At 41.1% G+C, this 22,752-nt stretch overlaps 1 protein-coding gene across 1 annotated transcript in view; it reads left to right on the top strand.

The window, feature by feature from the left end:
• Positions 1-22,752, top strand: part of LOC124584523 (zinc finger protein 585A-like) — an 85,994-nt gene that overhangs the window by 54,085 nt on the left and 9,157 nt on the right. The gene's annotated exons all lie outside the window — the stretch shown is intronic.

The raw sequence follows: 22,752 nt of genomic DNA on the forward strand, positions 1-22,752 counted from the left end.
TTACATCAGCTCTGTGGAGCTTCTTGTAGTTCACTCCCACCAGAAGTAGCACAAGAGGTTTCCTGCAAAATCTGGAGAGTGCTCGCCAAGGCAACAATGCTAAGATCAAATATCTCCTAGGGAGAACAAGTAGCATTAACAAATCTGTGGGAGAACAAGGAAACTATAGTTCTGCCAGAATGACAAGGGCAATACTAGGGTCCTAAGGTCATGTATGGGCTACAATAAGAAGATTTTAAATCCCCTGAATGACATTGTATGCAGATAGATAGCAGTCAATCTTGTAAATAAAATCAAGAAGATTATACTGACTCTTCTTAATCAATATAGCTTGCCATGTAACATCATTAAGGATCTCAAAACAGGAACAGCAGTGCCATTGCAACTATAAGGCCTTCCTAAGGTACACAATAAAGGAATTCTTTTAAGACGTATTGTTACTATTCTTGACACACATACATACCAGCTGACAAATACCTGGAATGCATTGTCAGCAAATAAGTGGGAAAGTGCAAACAAGACATCCACAATTCCACTGACTTTGTATACCACCTCAGTCAAGTGCAACTCCAAGATACATGTTCAGTTTCAATGTAGTCTCCCTCCTTATGAGGGTTACACTTTCTGATTCCTTGGAACTAATCACAGAAATTTTTGACAGTTGTTTCACAGAACTTTTTACATCTATTTATTTCCTGTTCAACAGGAAAATATTATAAACAGATTGATGGCATGGCAGTGGGTAGTCCATTATCAGCTGAAGTGATGAACCTGTACATGAAGCAAAGGCATTAGAATCTGCCAACTTGAAACCAATGTGTTTCTGTCCGTATGTAGACGACACAATTGTGTTGTCACCATGTAGAGTGGAAAAGATTCAAGAGTTGCTGGAACATTCAGATCCATCCATGATGATATAACATTGATGACGGCATTTGAAAAATAATACTACTTATCTTTCCTCTAAGTTAAGAGAAGAATGGGCTGATTCCTGGGTCACACTGTATGTAGAAAACATACACACACTGACCTCTATCTCCGTCTTGAGGCATCATCATAGAGGCATCATCATCCATCGCAAAGAAATTCAGCACTGGAGGCTCTGATCTCTGGAGGTCAAACAAAGAGAGCATTGCAAAAGAATTGCGGCACTTACGAATAGTGTTCCAAAAGAATGGATACTGAGATCATCAAACTGAATGGGTGATGCAGTCTAAAATCAAGAACGCCTGAGAAAGAGGTTGAAGCTGAAACTGAGGGGGAAAAAAAAAAGCCAAAAATTACTTATCTACCTTTCGCTGGCTCAATATCTGAAAAGATCGGTAGACTCCTATGGAAACAAGGCATCCAGCATATTTCACCCCCTTCACCTAAGCTAAGAAGTATGCTTTGTAATGTTAAAGGTGATCAAAGTGTATGAAAGCTGGGTGTGTATCACATTCCATGCAAATGTCTTACGGAGAGACAGATTATCAGAAAAGTCAGGATCAAATCTGTAATGTTTGGATACAGTATTACTAGTATGCTGCTTGAACCATACCAGGTCAGGTCGAAGGAAGACATGGAAGCAATTCAGAGGCAGGCTGCTAGATTTATTACCGGTAGGTTTAAACAACATGTAAGTGTGTTATGGAGATGCCTCGAGAACCCAAATGGGAATCCCTGGAAGGAAGGCAACATTCTTTTCAAGAAACACCATTGAGAGGATTTAGGGAACCAGTATTTGAAGCTAATTGCCAAATGATTCTACTGCGGCCAACATACATTGTGCATGAGGACCAGGAAGATAAGATATGAGAAATTAGGGCTTATATGGAGGTGTACAGATATTCTTTTTTGCCTTGCTCTGTTTTTGAGTGGAACAATAGTGGAAATGACAAAGTAGTGGTACAGCGTACCCTCTGCCATGCACTGTACGGTGGCTTGTGGAGTATCGATGTAGGTGTAGATTCAAGGAACATTATTGACAGAGCCAACTAAAACAACCAAGTAAATCATCTGTTATCGAGCATGCCTCAAATATAATCATGAAATGAAGTACAATGGCACCAGTATCAAGGTGCAGATGGCTAGTCTCTGGAACAGCATAATTAAAGATTTTATTGAAACAAAGACATCAGGAAACCTAATAAACAGGGGTGGTGGTTTCAATTTAAATAATGCATGAGGTCCAGCACTCAATTTATTAAAATCTCGCTGTCCTTCTCATTCACCAGTGTAGGAACACAATGAGAGGAATTGAATTTCATGGAATATCAGTATGAGCTGAAAAACAAAGGACCACCCAAGGGCATAGTGGGTGTCGGGAGTTGAACTCTGCTGTAAATAGCAATGTGAGACCAACAATAGTTCACAGTCTGGTTGTAGTCAAGGCAGCAAGTGCACTTAATAGCAAAACTTGCTGCATCTGAATAAGATGGCTGGGTCGGTCATCAAAATATTGTGCATACAACAGAAACAGCAACTTGGCAGAATACACAGAAGCTCACTATTTATCAACTGTCCCAAGAAAGAGATCCAAATTGCAAGATGGTCATAAATGATTATTTCAGATGGTGCGAAGTCTTCAAAGGGCAATGCATGTGAAGCACATGATTGTGTTTCATGATATACATTTGCCTGCAACAATGATGTTAGTGGCACTACTGAGGGAAACAAGGCACAATCATCTCTGATGAGTCCGTAGTGGGATTTACCACGATTTACAGTTCATGGGTGGTTGTGAAAGATGGAGCATTGTTCTTTGTAGGACCACAGAATGAACAAACAGAGAAATGTTTCAGAACAAGCATAATCATAGTTGGAACAAAATTTTGAGAAATTAGATTGTTCAAACAACATATAGTTAGCCAAGGTTTTCAACAAAGAATTTTCCACAGAAAAATGTCTGAGGAAATCATGTAGGGGAAGATTCATCAATAAGCACTCATCTACTTGCAAGTGAAATGCAAATATCAAAGAATTCTGTGCCGAGAGTACTGGTGGATTAGTAGTTATGTTTCATAAACATTGTGTACAGCTGATGAGGTCAGATAATTGTGAATTCACTTCTCTCAGTGGATTGTGTTGAAATGAATGCATTGAGACTGATATTTCTCACTCTGAACAGTAACTACACACTTAAATTTCTAACTTACCATTTATAAGTTAAATACCTGTTGATTTTCTGGTCTCATCTGACACTGTTATAATAATTCTGATGTGATCTCCCTTTATATCATTATTTTCATGTATCTATCATGTATTAAATGTATTCTTAATTGGTTTTCATTGATGTCATGCTTAAATTTTAATTACCACAGTGTACATCACTTTCAACAGTTACCTTGCAATAAAGAGCCCATTTAATGATAAAATAATAGGATATTCTCTTGCGTTAACTTTTTCACTTATTTAGACAAGTCAGCCATTCATAAAAGTCTGTAGATAATCATCCAGTGTATTGATTTGTTTTTATTTATGTTGTCTTAGTGACCATGTAAACTATTGGGTAAACCTTGTAATTCAGTTACCAATCTGAATTATTAAAATTTGGTGCTGATAAGTGATATCAGTTATTAAGAAAACTGTTTAAACAGTGGGCATACACCAAGTAATTGGAAAATCAGTTATAATACAATGACACACAAGAAAAGAAAAAATGATGGTTGCAAAACATACAGGAGTATAAAAGTTACCAATATCCTCAGTAGACTTTATGGAAAAATTATTGAACATTTCTTAGAACAAGGATACAAAGGAATATGTATATAATTTCTTAGACATCCCTGGTGATTCATTATTATCATCTCATAGAATGAGGTGTACTGCTGGTATTCCACATCTTTCCAACACAATATTTTGAGATTGTAACTTGGTGTCGTCATTAGGTGTTTCCTAAGAATGGTCGCTTTACTACAAAGTCCCATATTCACGCCTGGGTGTGCTGAGTGTTCGTTATGATGTTCGCACATACTGCAGCCGTTGCTTGTGATGGTATCCATCTTCATGTGTTCCTTATTCTGTGTATGTCCATTGTGGCTGTCATCTGCAGTGATGGCCAGTGCATGGGATTCCAAATTAGGTTTGTGCCTACCAGATGCATTCCTAGCACTATCACGACACTCTAAGATGTTTCTTATGCTGTTTGCAATGGCTGCAGCTTTCTCTCATGGCCATGTCATCCTCCTTGTGTTCAGAATTTGGTACGCATGTGTGTGGTGCACTTCCTGTGGCATCATTCTGCTGTTGGTGTTTCATATTATGTCCACACACCTTGCAACAATCTCTTGTGGTGGTAGCCACCATCTGGTGTTCCATGTTGTGTTTACTCCCAGGTTGCGCAGTGCCTGGGATTTCAGATGTTGTTGTTCCCTATCTTGTCCGTGATTGCTGTGGCTGTCTCCCTAAGATGTAGTTCCTGCCTGGTGCTCCATTGGAGGTCTGATCCTGTTAATTATGCCTCGGTCATCTGAGGTTCATTACCAGAGAATGGATCTTTTTTTCCACAGTTTCTATATAGTTCCAAAGCTATATTCCTTGCCATACTGAGTTGGTATCCTACTTCACAGCTTATCAGGTTCTCTGGCATCTTGATTTCAATAGATTCATTGATAGCACTATCCCACAATAAGGAGTTTGAGCCATGATCCTGGTTTCATCATAATTCATGGTGTGTTCAAGTTCCAGGCAATGAGACACGCAGGGCACAAACCAGAGCCATGCTGCGCAGAACTAACATCTCAAAAAACGGGAGGATGGTCCTGATGAGTTTGCGGGAAGATGAAAATTTAGTGGTGTTACTGGTGGATAAGGGAAATTCCAGAAGACTGACTATGACCAGAATATCTGTCAACTTTCAGAGGACCGTGCTTACATTCTATTAGAGAATGACCCCACGGATGAAGTGGACAGAAAACCAAGTCTCTTGTTAAGGGGATAGGATGTACTGGCAAAGTCAAGCATATCGAGATATGTGCTTACTGTAACAGTGCTCTTGGCAAAGAAAGAAAAAAAGACCATACACCTTTTCCCGTGAAACTGCATGAAACACATTAAATTTTGGAGAGTCCCGCTCATGTTGTACAACTTCATGTGGTTGTTCCATACCTCATATTCTCACATTACATTTTAATGGATGTTGCTTCATCATTAAACATTAAGTGTGGAAGAAAACTGTCATCCTCCATCTTGCGAAGAACAAAATTACACAACTTCACACGTTGTTGTTTGTTACCTGTATGAAAAGCTTGCAGTAACAGAATTTTGTATGGTTTCATGTGTAAACGTCGACGCAACACACACCAGATGGACGTTGGGGGCATGTTGAGCTGTCGAGCTGCATGGTGAATGGATTTCTGCGGACTCTTTGTGAAATTATAGCAAATGCGTTCGACATCTGCATCAGACACTCAAGGACGGCCCAGTGATGTGCCTTTACACAATCAATTTGTTTCTCAGAATACCTCATGCCATCATCTAATGCTGTGTGCTGTAGGAGGATCCAAACCATACTGAGTGCAAAAGTCAATGAACCATTATTACTGACCCGCACTGTGCAAAATGTAGAACACAAAATGCTTTCTGTTGTTCCAACACCATTTTTACTAGAACTGAAGTGGGCACATGCTGCTGTATACCTAGTGGGAACCATGTAAAACTCAAGAGTTTGCTCTTCCCAACAGCTAGTAGTTCATGCACATATATCAAATAACGTAATAGTTATGACTTTTTTTTTAAAATTGGATGATTCTTTTTGATACACCCAGTATTTTAACATCAACTTAGTTCCTATGTGGAGGCCAATTCTGTGATCAGACTGGAGGATTGGCAGTGCACAGCTCCTTATTTCTGATAATGGCAAATTTGGTTATGGAGAAATTCTAGGATGAGGCCCTTACAACTTCTGCCTACCAGCTGAAGTGTTTCTTCAGATATGGTGATGGGAGGTTCGTCATCTAGCCACACGGCCAGAAAATACTGGATGATCATTTGAACCATCTGAACTTAAGACATCCCAACTTTAAGTTCATTAAACTAGAGAATTGCGGTCATCTCCAGTACTTGAATGTTCTGGTGAAGAGGAAAGCAGATGCCACATTCAGCCGCAGTGTGTACAGGAAAGCAACAGACACTAACTTACATCAACATGCCGACAGCTGCCACCACTCACCACAGAAGAACTGGGTGCTCAGAACACTTGTACGTGTATCCAAGACACTCTACAACCCAGACAGCGTAACAATGGAGTTGGGCCATCTACAATAAGTGTTCACAAATAGTGGATATTCAGCCAGGGGCATCCACAAAGCATTACATCCCACCAGACTATCTGATACAACAGAACAGAAATAACAGGAAGAGACCAGGAAAATAGCATTTCTACTGTATGCAGTGCATATTTCTCACAGGATAGTGGAAGTGGAGTAGAGGACACAAAGAAAAATAGAGAAACTGAGAAGACTGCCACGTTCATTGTGACCTTCAATTCTCCAACACTGCGTGAATACGTCATGGGCAGGATTCCTCTGACATAGGATCAGCCTTATGTACCTAACCCTACGCATTGCTACAAATGTCAGCATTTTGACCATACCACACTGAAATGTGGAGGTGAAGCGACCTGTGGGAAGTGTGGAAAGGCAGCCCATGAAGCTAGGACTGACTGCCCATCTCCAGCTGTCTGCATTAACTGTTCTGGGAGCCATCCAGTCTGGAGCCGAGACTGCCCTGTTTTTGCTGAGGATTGCAGAATTACACAGAAGCCAAAAAAGAGTACAAGGTGACGAAACCCCTGTCTTTGCCAAATCTTGTTCTTCCATGGTGCAGAAACGTGTTCCCATGGTCAATGCTCAACACAAACGACATCCACCATCCCACTTTCCACCAACAGAACCTGTAGTTGCACCTGTACATGACACAGAAAAGTTAGTAAAGACATGGCAACCCTGGCAGCTACACCAGTAGACACAAGAAATATTTTTCGATCGAGCATCCCAAAAGCACACCGAAAGCAGAGTGCCTCTCAATGCCTCCTTTCCCTGTCATCCTCAAGAAGAGAAAAGGAGCCGGGAAAGGGTCTCAGCATTTGGATCAAAAGGTGTCCCAGGCACCATCAGACATCATTCTGGCTTGTCTGAATGATGATGAAGACATCGAGAAGTTTGATACCTCGTCATTGGACCCAGCAGCCCATCCATTCCCCTGCCCCTCTGCTCTACAGCATCATCACCCTGGTGTTCTTTGTTTGTTGATGACTTCCCCATCTTCTGTGCATCTTCCAACCATGCAGTGGCTACTCAGCAATTGCAGTTGACAATCAGATGGTTGGAGGAATAGTCTTACACCACAGGTTTTAAACCCTCTTTGGGAAGAACTGTTTGTCTTGATTTTAATCATTTGCGCTCAGTTTTTAATTTACAGTTTTTAAACAAGGGGATACCATTCTCACTTTTAACAAAAAGGTGAAATATCTGGGCCTCACTTTTGATGGGAACATGGCTGCCACATCTTAAATGACTGAAACTGATATGTCTCAAGGTCTGAAACATCCTTAAATGCATCAGTCATAGGTCCTGAGAAGCTAACAGGAACATCTGCTCCAACTTCAGAAGGCCTTTGTACGAGGGCTATCCACAAAGTACATTACGTTTTGGAATTAAAAATAAATAAAGTATTGGAAATTTTTTTTATTATACAGATGAAAGCCACACTTAAATACTACTTTTCTACATTGTTGCCATTTAAATTACGGCACTTATCGTAGCGATGGACGAGCTTGGAAATTCCTTCGTCGTAAAATTCGGCCGCCTGCGCCTTCAACCACGTGGTTACCTCTTTTGGGACAGAAAAGGTGTGATTTTTGTGGATTTCCTGGAAAGAGGCACTACAATAAACTCTCAAAGGTATTGCCAAACTCTGCACAAGCTCAGAAGAGCAATACAAAACAAGCGCAGGGGAAAGTTGGGCTCAAAGATCTTGCTGATTCACGACAACGACCGGGCCCACACGGCAAATGCCACTCGTGAAGTTCTCGAGTCTTTTAAGTGGGAGTTGTTTCCTCATCCGCCTTACAGTCCCGACCTGGCACCGAGCGACTTCCACTTAATCCCAGCAATGAAGAAGTGGTTGGCTATGCAGCGTTTTGATGACGACGCACAGCTTCAAGAAGAGGTAACCACGTGGTTGAAGGCGCAGGCGGCCGAATTTTACGACGAAGGAATTTCCAAGCTCGTCCATCGCTACGATAAGTGCCGTAATTTAAATGGCAACTATGTGGAAAAGTAGTATTTCAGTGTGGCTTTCATCTGTATATAATTAAAAAAATTTCCAATACTTTATTTGTTTTTAATTCCAAAACGTAATGTACTTTGTGGATAGCCCTCGTACAACCATGGATTGAATACAGATGTTGGGTTTATGGGTCAGCAAGTCCTCCGTACCTCAGAATGCTTCACATTGTTCAGCCCAAGAGTATTAGGCTGCCAACAAGGACCTATTGCTACACCATGTGCAGAGGTTGATGAGCTTCCTCTGTCTATTTGATGTGTTCTTCTCATGATACACCAAGCCTATAGGGCTTTGTCTGTTCCTACATCACCAGCATCCAGCTACATTGCACAGTTGCCACTGGAATGGCTATTCAGTTACCGACAGTGGCAACAAGGCTGTTTGTGATACTTGCAAGGGATAGCCTAGAGCTACTATAAGTGGGGGGGGGGGGGGGGCATTAAATTCCAAAGCCAGAGGTGGAGTAGGGCATCCTCCTGGCTACTAAAAAGGACCAGATTACTTTTAGAATTGACTAATGAAAATTAAACTTAATGAGAATTTACCATGCGACTTGGATTTTGTAGCTGTTTACGCAAATGGATCAAAGCAGGGAAATTTTATTGATTGCTCTGTTGTGTTCCCTTACTTTGTCCTCATGATAGGGCTCTCAGAGCAGTTTTCAGTTTCTTGCACAGAGTCGTTTGCTATCCTGAGGGCAGCGGAGTAGATGAGACAGTGTCATGACAAGAAATTCCTCGTCCGTCCAGAATCTCATAGTGCTCTTCTCACTATTAGTCAGATGTACCCAGCAGACTGGGTTGTACAGGAAATGTAGGATGCTCTCCTTCTCTTGCAAAGGCAGGGCAAGGAGCTAATTTTCTGTTGGGTTCCAGGGCACATAGAGATTCAAGAAAACAAATTCGATGTGTAGCTGCCAAGGAGGATTGCTCCCTTCCACCTTTTGCTCGATGTTCAGCCCCCTGCAGGCTGTCACCTGTTTTGTGTCCAAGAAGACCATTTGTTGGAAGAAGATTCAGTAGCTGGAAGTGTGTAACAATAAACTGTATTCTGTCAAACCTGCAGTGCAGCCGTGGCTTATCTCCTTCCAACTGCAACAGGCTAAAGAAGTAGCCTTTATGCAGCTTAGAGTGAGACATTGTCCACTAACATGAGGCTGCCTCTTATGTCCCTAGTATCACTCGGTGTGACACAGATGTGGGACACAGCTATCAGTACGTCATGTTTTAATTGAATGTGTTTTATATGACAACTGGAGATTTGATATGGATCTCCCGCGGAACCTACCCTCTATTTTAACTGATAACTAGGAGAGAGTAGTTTCTGTTTTAAGATTTTATGTGATGTCCAGAATTCTTCCAACATATTGGGTATAAGATTTTAATTACTTTTTAATAGATTTTTCACCACGGTCTCCACATATCACTCATGCATGGGCACTGATGACTTTGCTGTGTAGTGGTCTCATCTATTAATTATCACCACCACCACCACCACCACCACCACCACCTCTGTTAAGGCAGCTACTTTGCCTACATCTGGGCGTGGAGGCCAATTCTATGAGCAGATTGAAGGGGTGGTGATGGTTACCCCTTATCTCCGGTAGTTACAAATTTGTATATGGAGAAATTATAGGATGAGGGCATGACAACTGCTGCCTACCAGTCAGTGTGTGACAACTGCTGCCTACCAGTCAGTGTGTTTCTTCAGGTTTGTTAATAACACATTCGTCATCTGGCCACACAGCTGGAGAAGTGGGGACAAGTTCCTGGAGCATCTGAATTCTAGACATCCCAACTTTAAGTTTATTAGACTAGAGAGTGATGCACAGCTCCAGTTCCTGAATGTTCTGATGAAGAGGAAGGCAGATGACACATTCAGCCACAGTGCATACAGGAAAGCAACACACACTGACTTACATTTACCCACTGACAGCTACTACCATCCACCACAGAAAAACGGGTTGCTCAGATTACTTGTTCACAGATCCAAGATACCCTCCAACCCAGACATCTAGACAATGGAGTTGGAACATCTACAACAAGCGTTCACAGATAATGGTTATTCAACCAGGGACATCTACAAAGCATTGCGTACCACCATACTACCTGACATAATGGAACAGGAACAAGAAGAAGACACCGGGGAAGTAGCATTTCTACTGTATGCAGTGCATATTTCTCCTAAGATCAGCAGAATCCTAAAGAAACAAATAATCAAAAGCATGTTCTGCCTACCCAGAAACATCAGGCCACTCCTTGGAACAGTCAAGGATGATCCGGGGTTAAGAAAACCTGGTGTTTACCATATACCTTGTGAATTTCGTGTGCCTTACATTGGTCAAACCACCAGAAGAGTGGACAAAAGATGTAAAGAACACCAAAGATACACCAGGATACAACAAGCCACTAAATCAGCTATAGCAGAACATTGCCTGGAACTTGAACACCCCATGAATTAAGACAAAACCAGGATCATTGCTCAAACCCGCTGGATTCTGGGATAGTGTCATCAGAGAATCTATTAACATATGTATAGCAGAGAACATGATGTACCATGAAGCGGGATACCAGCTCAGTATGGCATGGAATCTGGATTTGGAACTACTACAGAAACACTCAAAAGAAGTTTCATTCTCTGGTACTGAACCACAGGTGACTGGGGGTATAATTAACAGGAACAGACCTCGTATGGAGCACAGGCAGCAACTACCTCCTAGGAAGACAGCCACAGCGATCAGGGATAAGATATGGATCAACATCAACCACTTGAAACCTCAGACACTGGACAACATGGAAGCAGACAGAATAGGGAACACGAGATGGCATCTTCCACCACAAGTGATTTGCTGCAATGTGTGTTGACATAATATGCAACTCCAACAGCAGCATGATGCTACAGGAAGCACACATCAAAAGTGTGTACAGAATTCAGAATGCCAGGAAGATGACATGCCACAAGAGAGAGCCACAGAGGTCATGAACAGCATAAGGAAGGTTCACAGCGTATGATAGAGCTAGTAATGTGCCTGGCAGGAGCAGACGTACTACGGAACACCATGGGATGACTGCCACCACAGAAGACAGGTGTGATGGGGAAGAAGGTATGCCTGCAGATGGATACCATCCTAATACTAACCACAGCAGATGTGGATGGCATAGTGAACACCAAGCTCTGCCCAGCTAAATATGGGACCCGTTCAGCAAAGCATCCAGTTTCAGGAAACTAATGAAAACATCGAGCTACAGTGTTAAAAGATGATGTTGGGAAAGGCTACTGGCAGTTCAGCTGATTCTACAAGATGAAGGAATATATGCTGAGTACAAAGCAGGCTTTAGAGATGACAGAACAATGATTGTATTTGTTGCCTAGAACAGATAATTGAGAATATATTGAGGACAGCCTCTTCCTTTGGTGTTTGTCTATGTAGAAATATTAAACGGTAGAGTACCCAGAAAAACAGAATTGACAAAATTTTAAAAGTAGAGAGAAGAATTGCTAGAACATGCATAAATAAGAAATATCAAAAAGCTGGGCAATGGCGGATAGTTCCAAATGAAGTGGTATACAGAGAACTGGAGCCCATCACTGATACTATACGAAAGAAAAGGATCTCTTTTTGTGGTCACATTCTGAGGACACCAGAAACCAGATTATCAAGGAAAATTATTGAGAAACTCTGGAATTTGAAACAACAAGGAGGATGGCTTAAGGAAATAAGAGAGGATATGGAAGAACTGGAAATAACTCTGGATGATTTGCAGAACAAAACGCCAAATTTAAAGAAGTTGAGGGATGCAGAAATAAGATTTAAACCAAAAATTGACAAACGACATACAATGAAAAGGGTATTTACAGATAAGGAACGACGAAAAGCATCGGAACGAATGAAGAGATACTGGGCCACTCGGAAGGGGAAAATACCAAAGAAGAGGACCAGAAATAATTGACTGAAGTGGTCCAATGAGGCCGTAAAAGCAGAAGAAGAAGAAGAAGAAGAAGAAGAAGAGTACCTTTAACCAATCTGTGAAAGAATTTAAAATCATCAAAAAGTAAACCCAGTTCAAAGATTACAAAAAAGTTCTATATCTAAAATAAAATGGCCAAGCATTTATCACCTGCATCTCAAGGATTACATCTGGAACGTTTTTTTTTTTTTTTTTTTTTTTAAATCCATATTTCATAAAATATACATGGAAGAAACTGTACAGCATTTGAAGGAAATGTAAAGAATATGGCAGTGCTATTAAATGAAAGTGGAGTGTACTTATTCAAATTTGCAGATAACTCACTGATTTTACCCAAGACTGTAAGCAATAGAGTGTATGACTAAAAAAAATAATATAAGAGTATAAAATGTAAGTCTAAATGTAAATATCAGTAAAATGACATACTTGGTAATTAGTGGAAGGTACTTTATTTGCCCCTGAGGGGGGGGGGGGGGGGGGGGGGGGGGAACTTCATTCAGCCAAAAGAGTAGCACAGTAGTTAGCATAGCGGCTTCACAATTTTGCATCCCTTGTTTGAAACCCAATTATTATTTTTATTTTTGTTTTTCGTTTAGCTACCCTGTCCATAGAAGATTGCTGCATGAATGTTTTCCAGTCTATATTCAAATAAGGTGGTTCTTATTCACCTTCTAATGGTGTACCTGGTGAATGAATTAAAAAAGAAAAGAAAAATTAATGAAAAAATTACTTGAAATTGTTTTCAGTGAAATTCCTGTAGTGTATCTTGTTTCTTAATCAATTAAAAGCACCAGTTTTCAGAAAAGTGACCCTTTATGTGTGTTTTACTGTGAAATTATTGCCATCATATGGAATATTCAGCAATTTTAATGTTTCTTTCCCAAATGTGATTTGTACAAAGAAAAACCTGCCTTTGTGTGATGCTTGTGGTGTTCTGTATTTCTATGTGTCAAATGTTTCTACGATTGATATAATCCAAGGGAACGCACCAAATCTTCCTGAAGAATAAAAATAGGAATGTAATATAATGACAATATTATAAAAAGGATAGACTGCTACTCTCTATATAGTGGAGATTTTGAGTCATAGACAGGTACAACAAAAAGACTACTAAACACGTAAGCTTCCAGCCAGAAGGCCTTCTTCTGAAATAGACTATAAACACACACACACACACACACACACACACACACACACACACACACACACACACACATCCAAACACATATTAAGTGATCAAAAGTATCTAGACACCCCCAAAAACATACTTTTTCATATTAAGTGCTCGTGCTGCCACCTACTGCCAGGTACTCCATATCAGCAACCTCATTAGTCACTAGACATTGTGAGTGAGCAGAATGGGGCATTCTGTGGAACTCATGGACTTCAAACGTGGTCAGGTTATTGGGTGTCACTTGTGTCATACGTCTGTATGCGAGATTTCCGCACTCTTATACATCCCTAGGTCCACTGTTTCTGATGTGATAATGAAGTGGAAATGTGAAGGGACACGTTCAGCACAAAAGCATACAGGCTAACCTCGTCTGTTGACTGACAGAGAACGCTGGCAGTTGAGGGTTGTAATGTGTAATAGGCAGACATCTATCCAGACCATCACACAGGAATTCCAAACTGCATCAGGATCCATTGCAAGTACTATGACAGTTAGGCACGAGGTGAAAAAACTTGGATTTCATGGTGAGCAGCTGCTCATAACCCACACATCATGCTGGTAAATGCCAAACGATGCCTTGCTTGGTGTAAGGAGCGTAAACATTGGACGACTGAACAATGGAAAAAATGTTGTGTCAAGTGACAAATCATAGTACACAATGTGGCAATTCGATGGCAGAGTGTGTGTGTGGCGAATGCCCGGTGAACATCATCTGCCAGCGTGTGTAGTGCCAGCAGTAAATTTCGAAGGCAGTGGTGTTATGGTGTGGTAGTGTTTTTCGTGGAGGGGGCTTGCACCTATTGTTGTTTAGTGTGGCATTATCACAGCACAGGCCTACATTGGTGTTTTAAGCACCTTCTTGCTTCCCACTGTTGAAGAGCAATTCGGGGATCGCGATTGCATCTTTCAACACGCTCGACCGCCTGTTCGTAATGAACAGCCTATGGTGGAATAGTTACACAACAATGACATCCCTGTAATGGACTGGCCTGCACAGCATCCTGACTGGAACCCTATAGAACACTTTCGGGATGTTTTGGAATGCTGACTTCGTGCCATGCCTCACTGACTGACATAGCTGTCCTCAGTGTAGTGCTCCATGAAGAATGGGCTGTTATTCCCCAAGATACCTTCCAGCACCTGATTGAATGTATACCTGTGAGAGTGGAAGCTGTCATCAAGGCTAAGGGTGGGTCAACACCATATTGAATTCCAGCATTAACAATTAAGGGCGCCACAAACTTGTAAGTAATTTTCAGCCAGATGTCTGGATACTTCAATCACATAGTGTAGCTCTCACACACTTGACCACTGTCTCTGGCTGCTGAGGCCAGACTGCAAGCAATTGTGGATGAAGGGAGAAGTGATCCGGGTGATGGTGGTACGGAGGAGGTTGGGATGGTGAGGGGAGGTAGAGCAGGATATGTGTTTGGGACAATAAAGTGCTGTTTGTTGGAGCATTTAGGGATGAGGTGGAGAGAGGGTAGGACAGCTAGGTGCAGTCAGGAGGTTAGATGGGGGGCAGGGTGGAGGTGTAAAAGGAGATAAATAAAAAGCCTGTGGCTGTACTTGTGGAACAGAAGGCTGTGGAATGGGAACAGAAGTGGATAGGTGGGTGAAGGACAATGGCTAATGAAGGATGAGGCCAGGAGTTAAGGCAACTTAAGATAAATTACATGGAGGGATACCACCTGTGCAGTTCAGAAAAGCTGGTGTTGTTAGAAAGGATCCAGGGGCACAGGCTGTGAAGCAGTCATTAAAATGAAGAAGGGTCGAGATCAGGGGTTATGTAGGGATGGACGAGCATATCGCATAGGTTGGGTGGGTGTCGGAATACCACTATGGGAGGGGTCAGGAAAATAACGAGTAGGACATTTCTCATTTCAGGACATGACCTGGTCCTCCTCCAACCCAACAAGTGACCTTCCTCAATGTTGACCTCCACCTCAAAGATGGCTACATCATTGCCTCCTCTGTCTGCGGCTCTTGGTCTAGTGGCTAGCATTGCTGCCTCTAGATCACAGGGTCCAGGGTTTGATTCCCGTCCGGGTTGGGGATTTTCTCTGCCCAGGGACTGTATGTTTGTGTTGTCCTCACCATTTCATCATCATTCATGACAGTGGCTAGATTGGACTGTGAAAACAAATTGGATTGTGTCAAAATTGGCTTTGTAAGGGTGCCCCATGAACCAAATATCATCATCTTATCATTACCTCCATCCACATCAAACCTACCACCCACCAGTAATAACTCTACGTCGACATCTGCCATCCATTTCATACCAAGAAGTCCCTTCCATAAAGACCAGCCACACATGGCCATCACATTTGCAGTGGTGAGCAGTTCCTCTTGAAACCTACCAAGGGCCTCAGTCTTGTACAGAAACAAATCTCCCATGCCTTCTCTCACCAGACACCCACTGCCTCTCAAAATCCCACTGTCCAGACACTGAGGAGCATACCTGTCGTGACTCGGTACCACCCAGGCCTGAAACAACTTATTCACATTCTCCATCAATGTTTCGACCACCCCTCATCATGCCCTGAAATGAGGAATATTGTTCCCCCCTACCCTCCCCACTGCTCCCACAGTGGTATTCTACCACCCACCAAACCTACCCAATATCCTCATCTGTCCCTACACAACCCCTGCACCTAACCCCTAGCCTCTTGGCTCATATTCCTGTAATAGACCTAGAGCGAGACCAGCCCCTTACATCCTCCCACAACCACTTACTCCAGTCTGGCCCAAGCATCCCCTATCCCATCAAAGAGATGGCTACCTATGAAACCAGTCATGTGATCTAAAAGCTAAGCTGCAACCACTTTGCTGTGTTCTGTGTCTGAGTTTTATGTGGGGATGACAACCAACAAGCTGTCTGTCCGCATAAATGGCCACTGAAAAACTGACCCAGAAATAGCTGGACCACCCAGCTGCTGAGCACACTGCCCATCTCAATATTCTTCATTTTAATGACTGATTGATGGGAAGGATCCAGATGGCAGAGGCTGTGAAGCCTAATAGACATAGATGCAAGACCAGCCCCTCACATCCTCCCACAACCACCTACTCCAGTCTGGCCCAAGCATCACCTATTCCATCAAAAAGAGGGCTACCAGTGAAACCAGTCATGTGATCTACCCTATCAACACCAGTTTTCTGATTTGTGCCGGTGGAAACTCTCACTGCAATTTATCCTTCGTTCCTGTAACTCTCCTGGCCTCAACCTTCATTAGTCATTGTCCTTCACCCATCTATCCCTTCCCTGTTCCCACTCCACAGCCTTCTGTTCCACAAGCACACTCGCAGTCTTTTTACTTCTCTCCTTTTCTGCTCCCACCGTCCACTCCATCTAATCTTCTAACTGCACATAGCTGCTTACCCTCTTTCCACTAATCCTTGTATGCTCGCGCTAACAGCACTTTACTGTCCCCCACTCATACTCTGCTCTCCCTCTCCCTCCCTGCCTCAGTCTCCTTCTTACACCCACCATTCAGACTGCTTCTCCCATCATGTGCAGTTGCTCACAGTCTGGCCTCAGCAGCCAGAGACAGTGGTCATGTGTGTGAGCTGTGTTTTCATGAATGTGTCTGTGTATGTTGTCTATTTTAGAAGAAGGCCTTCTGGCTGAAAGCATACGTGTTTAATAGTCTTTTCGTTGTGTCTGTCTACAATTCATTTCCACTATATAGTGAGTAGCTGTCTATTCTTTTCACAGTATTTTCATTATTCTGTCCTAGAAAATAAGAATTAAGAATAGGTATAAGAATGAATTACAAGAATATAAGAATTTAAAAAGATTGTAAGCCCTGAAAATACGAAACACACACGTATTATATAATAAATGTATGACACTTGTTGTGAAACCCAGTTATAATTTTAAAATCAGTATAATGTCCTTGTAACCTGTAACTTGATAGGAAAACATTCATGTAGTAATTTTCTGTGGACATGGGTAGATAAACAGTAAAATAAGATAAAAACAGTAATTGGGTTTTGAACATGGCACACACATATGAGAGGCTGTGATGCTAGCCACTGTGCCACCAGTTGAACTGAGTTTATTGACTGCTAAGAGAGATCTAAATTACATTGAAAACTTCGACAGTTGTTTTCTCAGAAATGGTCAATTATCAATGGATAAGCTGAAACAAATGTTCATTTATTTTGTATACTCTTCCACTGAGTGAAGTTTCTGGGAAACTGGGTTATGGCACCAACCATGTTATCCTCATTGGTAGCATAATTGCTTATGTTTCAGGAGTCTGAACAATTAAATAGCAATTAAGTTCAGAATTATAGCTGCAGAGATGGATTTATCAAGAAATTCAGCAGTGAAATAAACAAATGCGAAAATAAGACATGAAATAATAAGAGATATAGTGAATGTTAAAACTTCACTTATTAATTTTATTCAACAGGAACAGCTAAAATGGTATGGGTGTGTCAAAATAATGCAATAAGAAATGCTTCCAAAATGTGCTCTGAACTGGATACCAAATGGAAGAAGAAAATACTTATTCGGGGTACTGTCATTAATGACCAAACTTTGTTCAAATCGAATGTTAAGTACTTGCTGCTATAATTATCTCTCTGATGTCCAGGTTGCTTTGGAACTTACATGTGCATTAAAATCAATAACAAATGTACCTATTGTTACAATTTTTTGTTGAGTGTACAACATTACTGGCAATACTTCCCATGCAAAATGCAAATCATACACTTTCGTACCACCTTTCTTCCATCTTACATCAAACAAAATAGTTGCCATTACATACCAAATAACTTGTTGGAGGGCCAGCATTAATTATCAGCTGATGTACAAAGATTATTCATTTTATTATCCCTTGATGACGAGAGAGTGCTGAATGTCCAGTGTCAGTTATACTGTCAATGTGTGGCAGCCTACAAATTAATGTGCTCAATGAAATAACAGTGCGAACATGAGGGCAGATTTCATTGAATTTGTGGGGTTTGTGACTTTTAATTCCAATCTCAGAGTATCATTTGTGAGCTCTCAGCCCAGTAGCAATTTTGTTTCTTACACTCAGATGGACTTTAACTCATCCTCTTCACTTCATGACTCCCTGTGCCTTACTGAACATGGCATTGTTCTTCATCTCACTGAGTTTTTAACCTTCTCTCAACATGAGGGTATTTATACTTCTCCATCTTACTCCGGTATTGCCTGAAGTGATTTATGGAAACTTACAACAATATTGCTGAAACATGGAGTAACTGTAAGTCTCAAATTATTTAATTAGAAACTAAATCACAGGAAGAAAATAATATATTTTATTAGAAGTAATGATTGACTACAGTACAACAAACAACTTATGGAAATGCAGTCTTCCAGAAGACATTTGAACAAAATAGAAGTAATCATGCTACATATATATTCTTTTTGATGAGTTCATTAAGTTTGCTGCTGAGTATAAAACAAATGTAATATATGAACTTGAGCTTTTCTGCATACTTGTTGTTTTGTGATAAAGATACTGGCAACTAAAACTGTATAAGATGGTGTACTTTAGTAGACAACTCTCCGAATCACCTTCATGTTAGTGTTCAGTTATTTGAGTGTGTGAATGCCACGTTACTAGTTAGCTGTGATAGGCAGTCTGCTTGAAGAACCTACAAACATCTACATCTACATCTACATCCATACTCCGCAAGCCACCTGACGGTGTGTGGCGGAGGATACCTTGAGTACCTCTATCAGTTCTCCCTTCTATTCCAGTCTCGTATTGTTCGTGGAAAGGAGGAAATTCGGTATACCTCTGTGTGGGCTCTAATCTCTTTGATTTTATCCTCATGGTCTCTTCGCGAGATATACGTAGGAGGGAGCAATATACTGCTTGACTCCTTGGTGAAGGTATGTTCTCGAAACTTCAACAAAAGCCCGTACCGAGCTACTGAGCGTCTCTCCTGCAGAGTCTTCCACTGGAGTTTATCTATCATCTCTGTAACGCTTTTGCAATTACTAAATGATCCTGTAACGAAGTGCACTGCTCACCGTTGGATCTTCTCTATCTCTTCTATCAACCCTATCTGGTACAGATCCCACACTGCTGAGCAGTATTCAAGTAGTGGGCGAACAAGCGTACTGTAACCTACTTCCTTTGTTTTCGGATTGCATTTCCTTAGGATTCTTCCAATGAATCTCAGTCTGGCATCTGCTTTACCGACGATCAACTTTATATGATCATTCCATTTTAAATCACTCTTAATGCATACTCCTAGATAATTTATGGAATTAACTGCTTACAGTTGCTGACCTGCTATGTTGTAGCTAAATGTATGGGATCTTTCTTTCTATGTATTCGCAGCACATTATACTTGTCTACATTGAGATTCAATTGCCATTACCTGCACCATGCGTCGGTTCGCTGCAGATCCTCCTGCATTTCATTTCAATTTTCAAATGTTACAACCTATCGATATACCACAGCATCATCCACAAAAAGCCTCAGTGAACTTCCGATGTCATCCACAAGGTCATTTATGTATATTGTGAATAGCAACGGTCCTACGACAATCCCTTGCGGCCCACCTGAAATCTCACTTGCTTCGGAAGACTTCTCTCCATTGAGAGTGACATGCTGCGTTCTGTTATCTAGGAACTCTTCAATCCAATCACGCAATTGGTCTGATAGTCCATATGCTCTTACTTTGTTCATTAAACGACTGTGGGGAACTGTATCAAACGCCTTGCGGAAGTCAAGAAACGCGGCATCGACCTGGGAACCCATGTCTATGGCCCTCTGAGTCTCGTGGACGAATAGCGTGAGCTGGGTTTCACACGATCATCTTTTTTGAAACCCATGCTGATTCCTACAGAGTAGATTTCTAGATTCCAGAAAAGTCATTATACTCGAACATAATACGTGTTTCATGTTTCAAAATTCTACACTTGATTGACGTTACGAGATATAGGTCTATAGTTCTGCACATTTGTTCGACGTCCCTTCTTGAAAACGGGGATGACCTGTGCCCTTTTCCAATCCTTTGGAACGCTATTCCCTTCTAGAGACCTACGGTACACCGCTGCAAGAAGGGGGGCAAGTTCCTTTGCATACTCTGTGTAAAATTGAACTGGTATCCCATCAGGTCCAGCGGCCTTTCCTCTTTTGAGCGATTTTAATTGTTTCTCTATCCCTCTGTCGTCTATTTCGATATCTACCATTTTGTCATCTGTGCGACAATCTAGAGAAGGAACTACAGTGCAGTCTTCCTCTGTGAAACAGCTTTGGAAAAAGACATTTAGTATTTCGGCCTTTAGTCTGTCATCCACTGTTTCAATACCATTTTGATCGCAGAGTGTCTGGACATTTTGTTTTGATCCACCTACCGCTTTGACATAAGACCAAAATTTCTTAGAATTTTCTGCCAGGTCAGTACATAGAACTTTACTTTCGAATTTATTGAACGCCTCTCGCATTGCCCTTCTCACATTACATTTCGCTTCGTGTAATTTTTGTTTGCTGTGAAGTTCCATTTGCTTCCACAGCAGTTTTCTAACTCGGTTGTTGTACCACGGTGGCTCTTTTCCATCTCTTACGATCTTGCTTGGCACATACTCATCTAACGCATATTGTACAATGGTTTTGAACTTTGTCCACTGATCCTCAACACTATCTGTACTTGAAACAAAACTTATGTGTTGAGCTGTCAGGTACTCCGAAATCTGCTTTTTGTCACTTTTGCTAAACAGAAAAATCTTCCTACCTTTTTTAATATTTCTATTTACGGTTGAAATCATCGATGCAGTAACCGTTTTAAGAATGCTGATTCCCTGTTCTGTGTTAACTGTTTCAAATAGTTCGGGTCTGTTTGTCACCAGGAGGTCTAATATGTTATCGCTACAAGTCGGTTCTCTGTTTAACAGCTCAAGGTAGTTTTCGGATAAAGCACTTAAAAAATTTCACTGGATTCTTTGTCCCTGCCCCCCTTATGAACTTTTGAGTCTCCCAGTCTATATCTGGCAAATTAAAATGTCCACCCAGAATTATAACATGGTGGGGAAATCCACTCAAAGTATTTTCCAAATTATCCTTCAGGTGCTCAGCCACAACAGCTGTGCCTTAATTGAAAATTGTGAAGTGCGGTCGGTAATAAGGTTTTTGTTACCAAAAAACCATAAACTAATTGAAATTTATTGGAAACTGTGTGAAGTGCACAGAAACATCGTAATCATTGAAGGTGAAGTGTGCCAATGGTGCATTAGGTTTAAAAGTGGCGAAACTAATATTCACAATGAAGAGCAAGATGGATGACCAACCATTGTGACTGATGAACTGCTTGCAAAAGTCAATGGAAGATTCAAGAAAACCACCACTTAATAATGATGAAGATCTCATTTGGTTTTCCTCAAATTTCACAATATTTGTTGCATAAAATTTTTGTACAGAAGCTAGACTATCAAAAAATTTGTGCAAGATAGGTAAAAAAAAATTTTGACAGAAAACCACAAGAACCAACAAGTGGCCATGTCACTGACATTTCTGGATTTTTATAAAAAGATTGTGATTCATTACTTGACTGAGTCATAACTGGAGACGAAAGTTGAGTCAAACAAGTGAACTGCACACCATATCTGTGGAGTGGAGGCACACAAAAACCCCCCAAAAATGAGAAAATTCTTGCAAACACTGTCTCCAAGAAAGATTATGATGACTGCTTTTTTGAGACAGGAAAGATGTGCTTCCTGTTGATTTTCTTGAGTGTGGTACAATAAAAAGCTCTGTGAGGTATTGTAAAGCTTTGGAAAACTTAAGAAAAGCGATTCAGAATAACCACAAAGTTAAGCTCAAAAGTTATGTTCTTGCACAACCATGCTTGACAACACAAGGCAAATCATGCTCGAGAGGTATTCAATGCTTTTAAGTGGGATATATTTCCTCATCTGCCATACGGTCTGGATCTTGCACCCAGTGACTACCATGTGTTTCCAATGATGAAGACCTGGCTTGCAACACAGTGCTTTGATGATGAGATGGAACTGCAGGAGGGCTTGTCTAACTGGCTGAAGTCTCAAACCAACTAGTTGAAATTTCATGCAGCTGAATTTTATGACAAAGGAATTTCAAACCTTGTTCACTGCAGTGAAAAGTGCCTAAGTTCGTGTGGAGATATCTTAAAAGCTAGTATTTAAGTGTCACAATTTTTTTCCTGTGCTTAGTTACACCAAAGTGTAATCTATTTTCTGAATAGTTCTCATATTTTGCTGCTTAAAATAGTAGAGTCATATATGATATATGAAGGAGAGGGATAAGAAGCGTAAATGACTTGAGGATGACAGATTGACAAGGCAATTGACAAAAAACAAGAAAGAAGGTTCCA

This window comes from Schistocerca americana, chromosome 1 (assembly GCF_021461395.2).
Source record: "Schistocerca americana isolate TAMUIC-IGC-003095 chromosome 1, iqSchAmer2.1, whole genome shotgun sequence".
In the NCBI taxonomy this organism is placed as follows: Eukaryota; Metazoa; Arthropoda; class Insecta; order Orthoptera; family Acrididae; genus Schistocerca; species Schistocerca americana.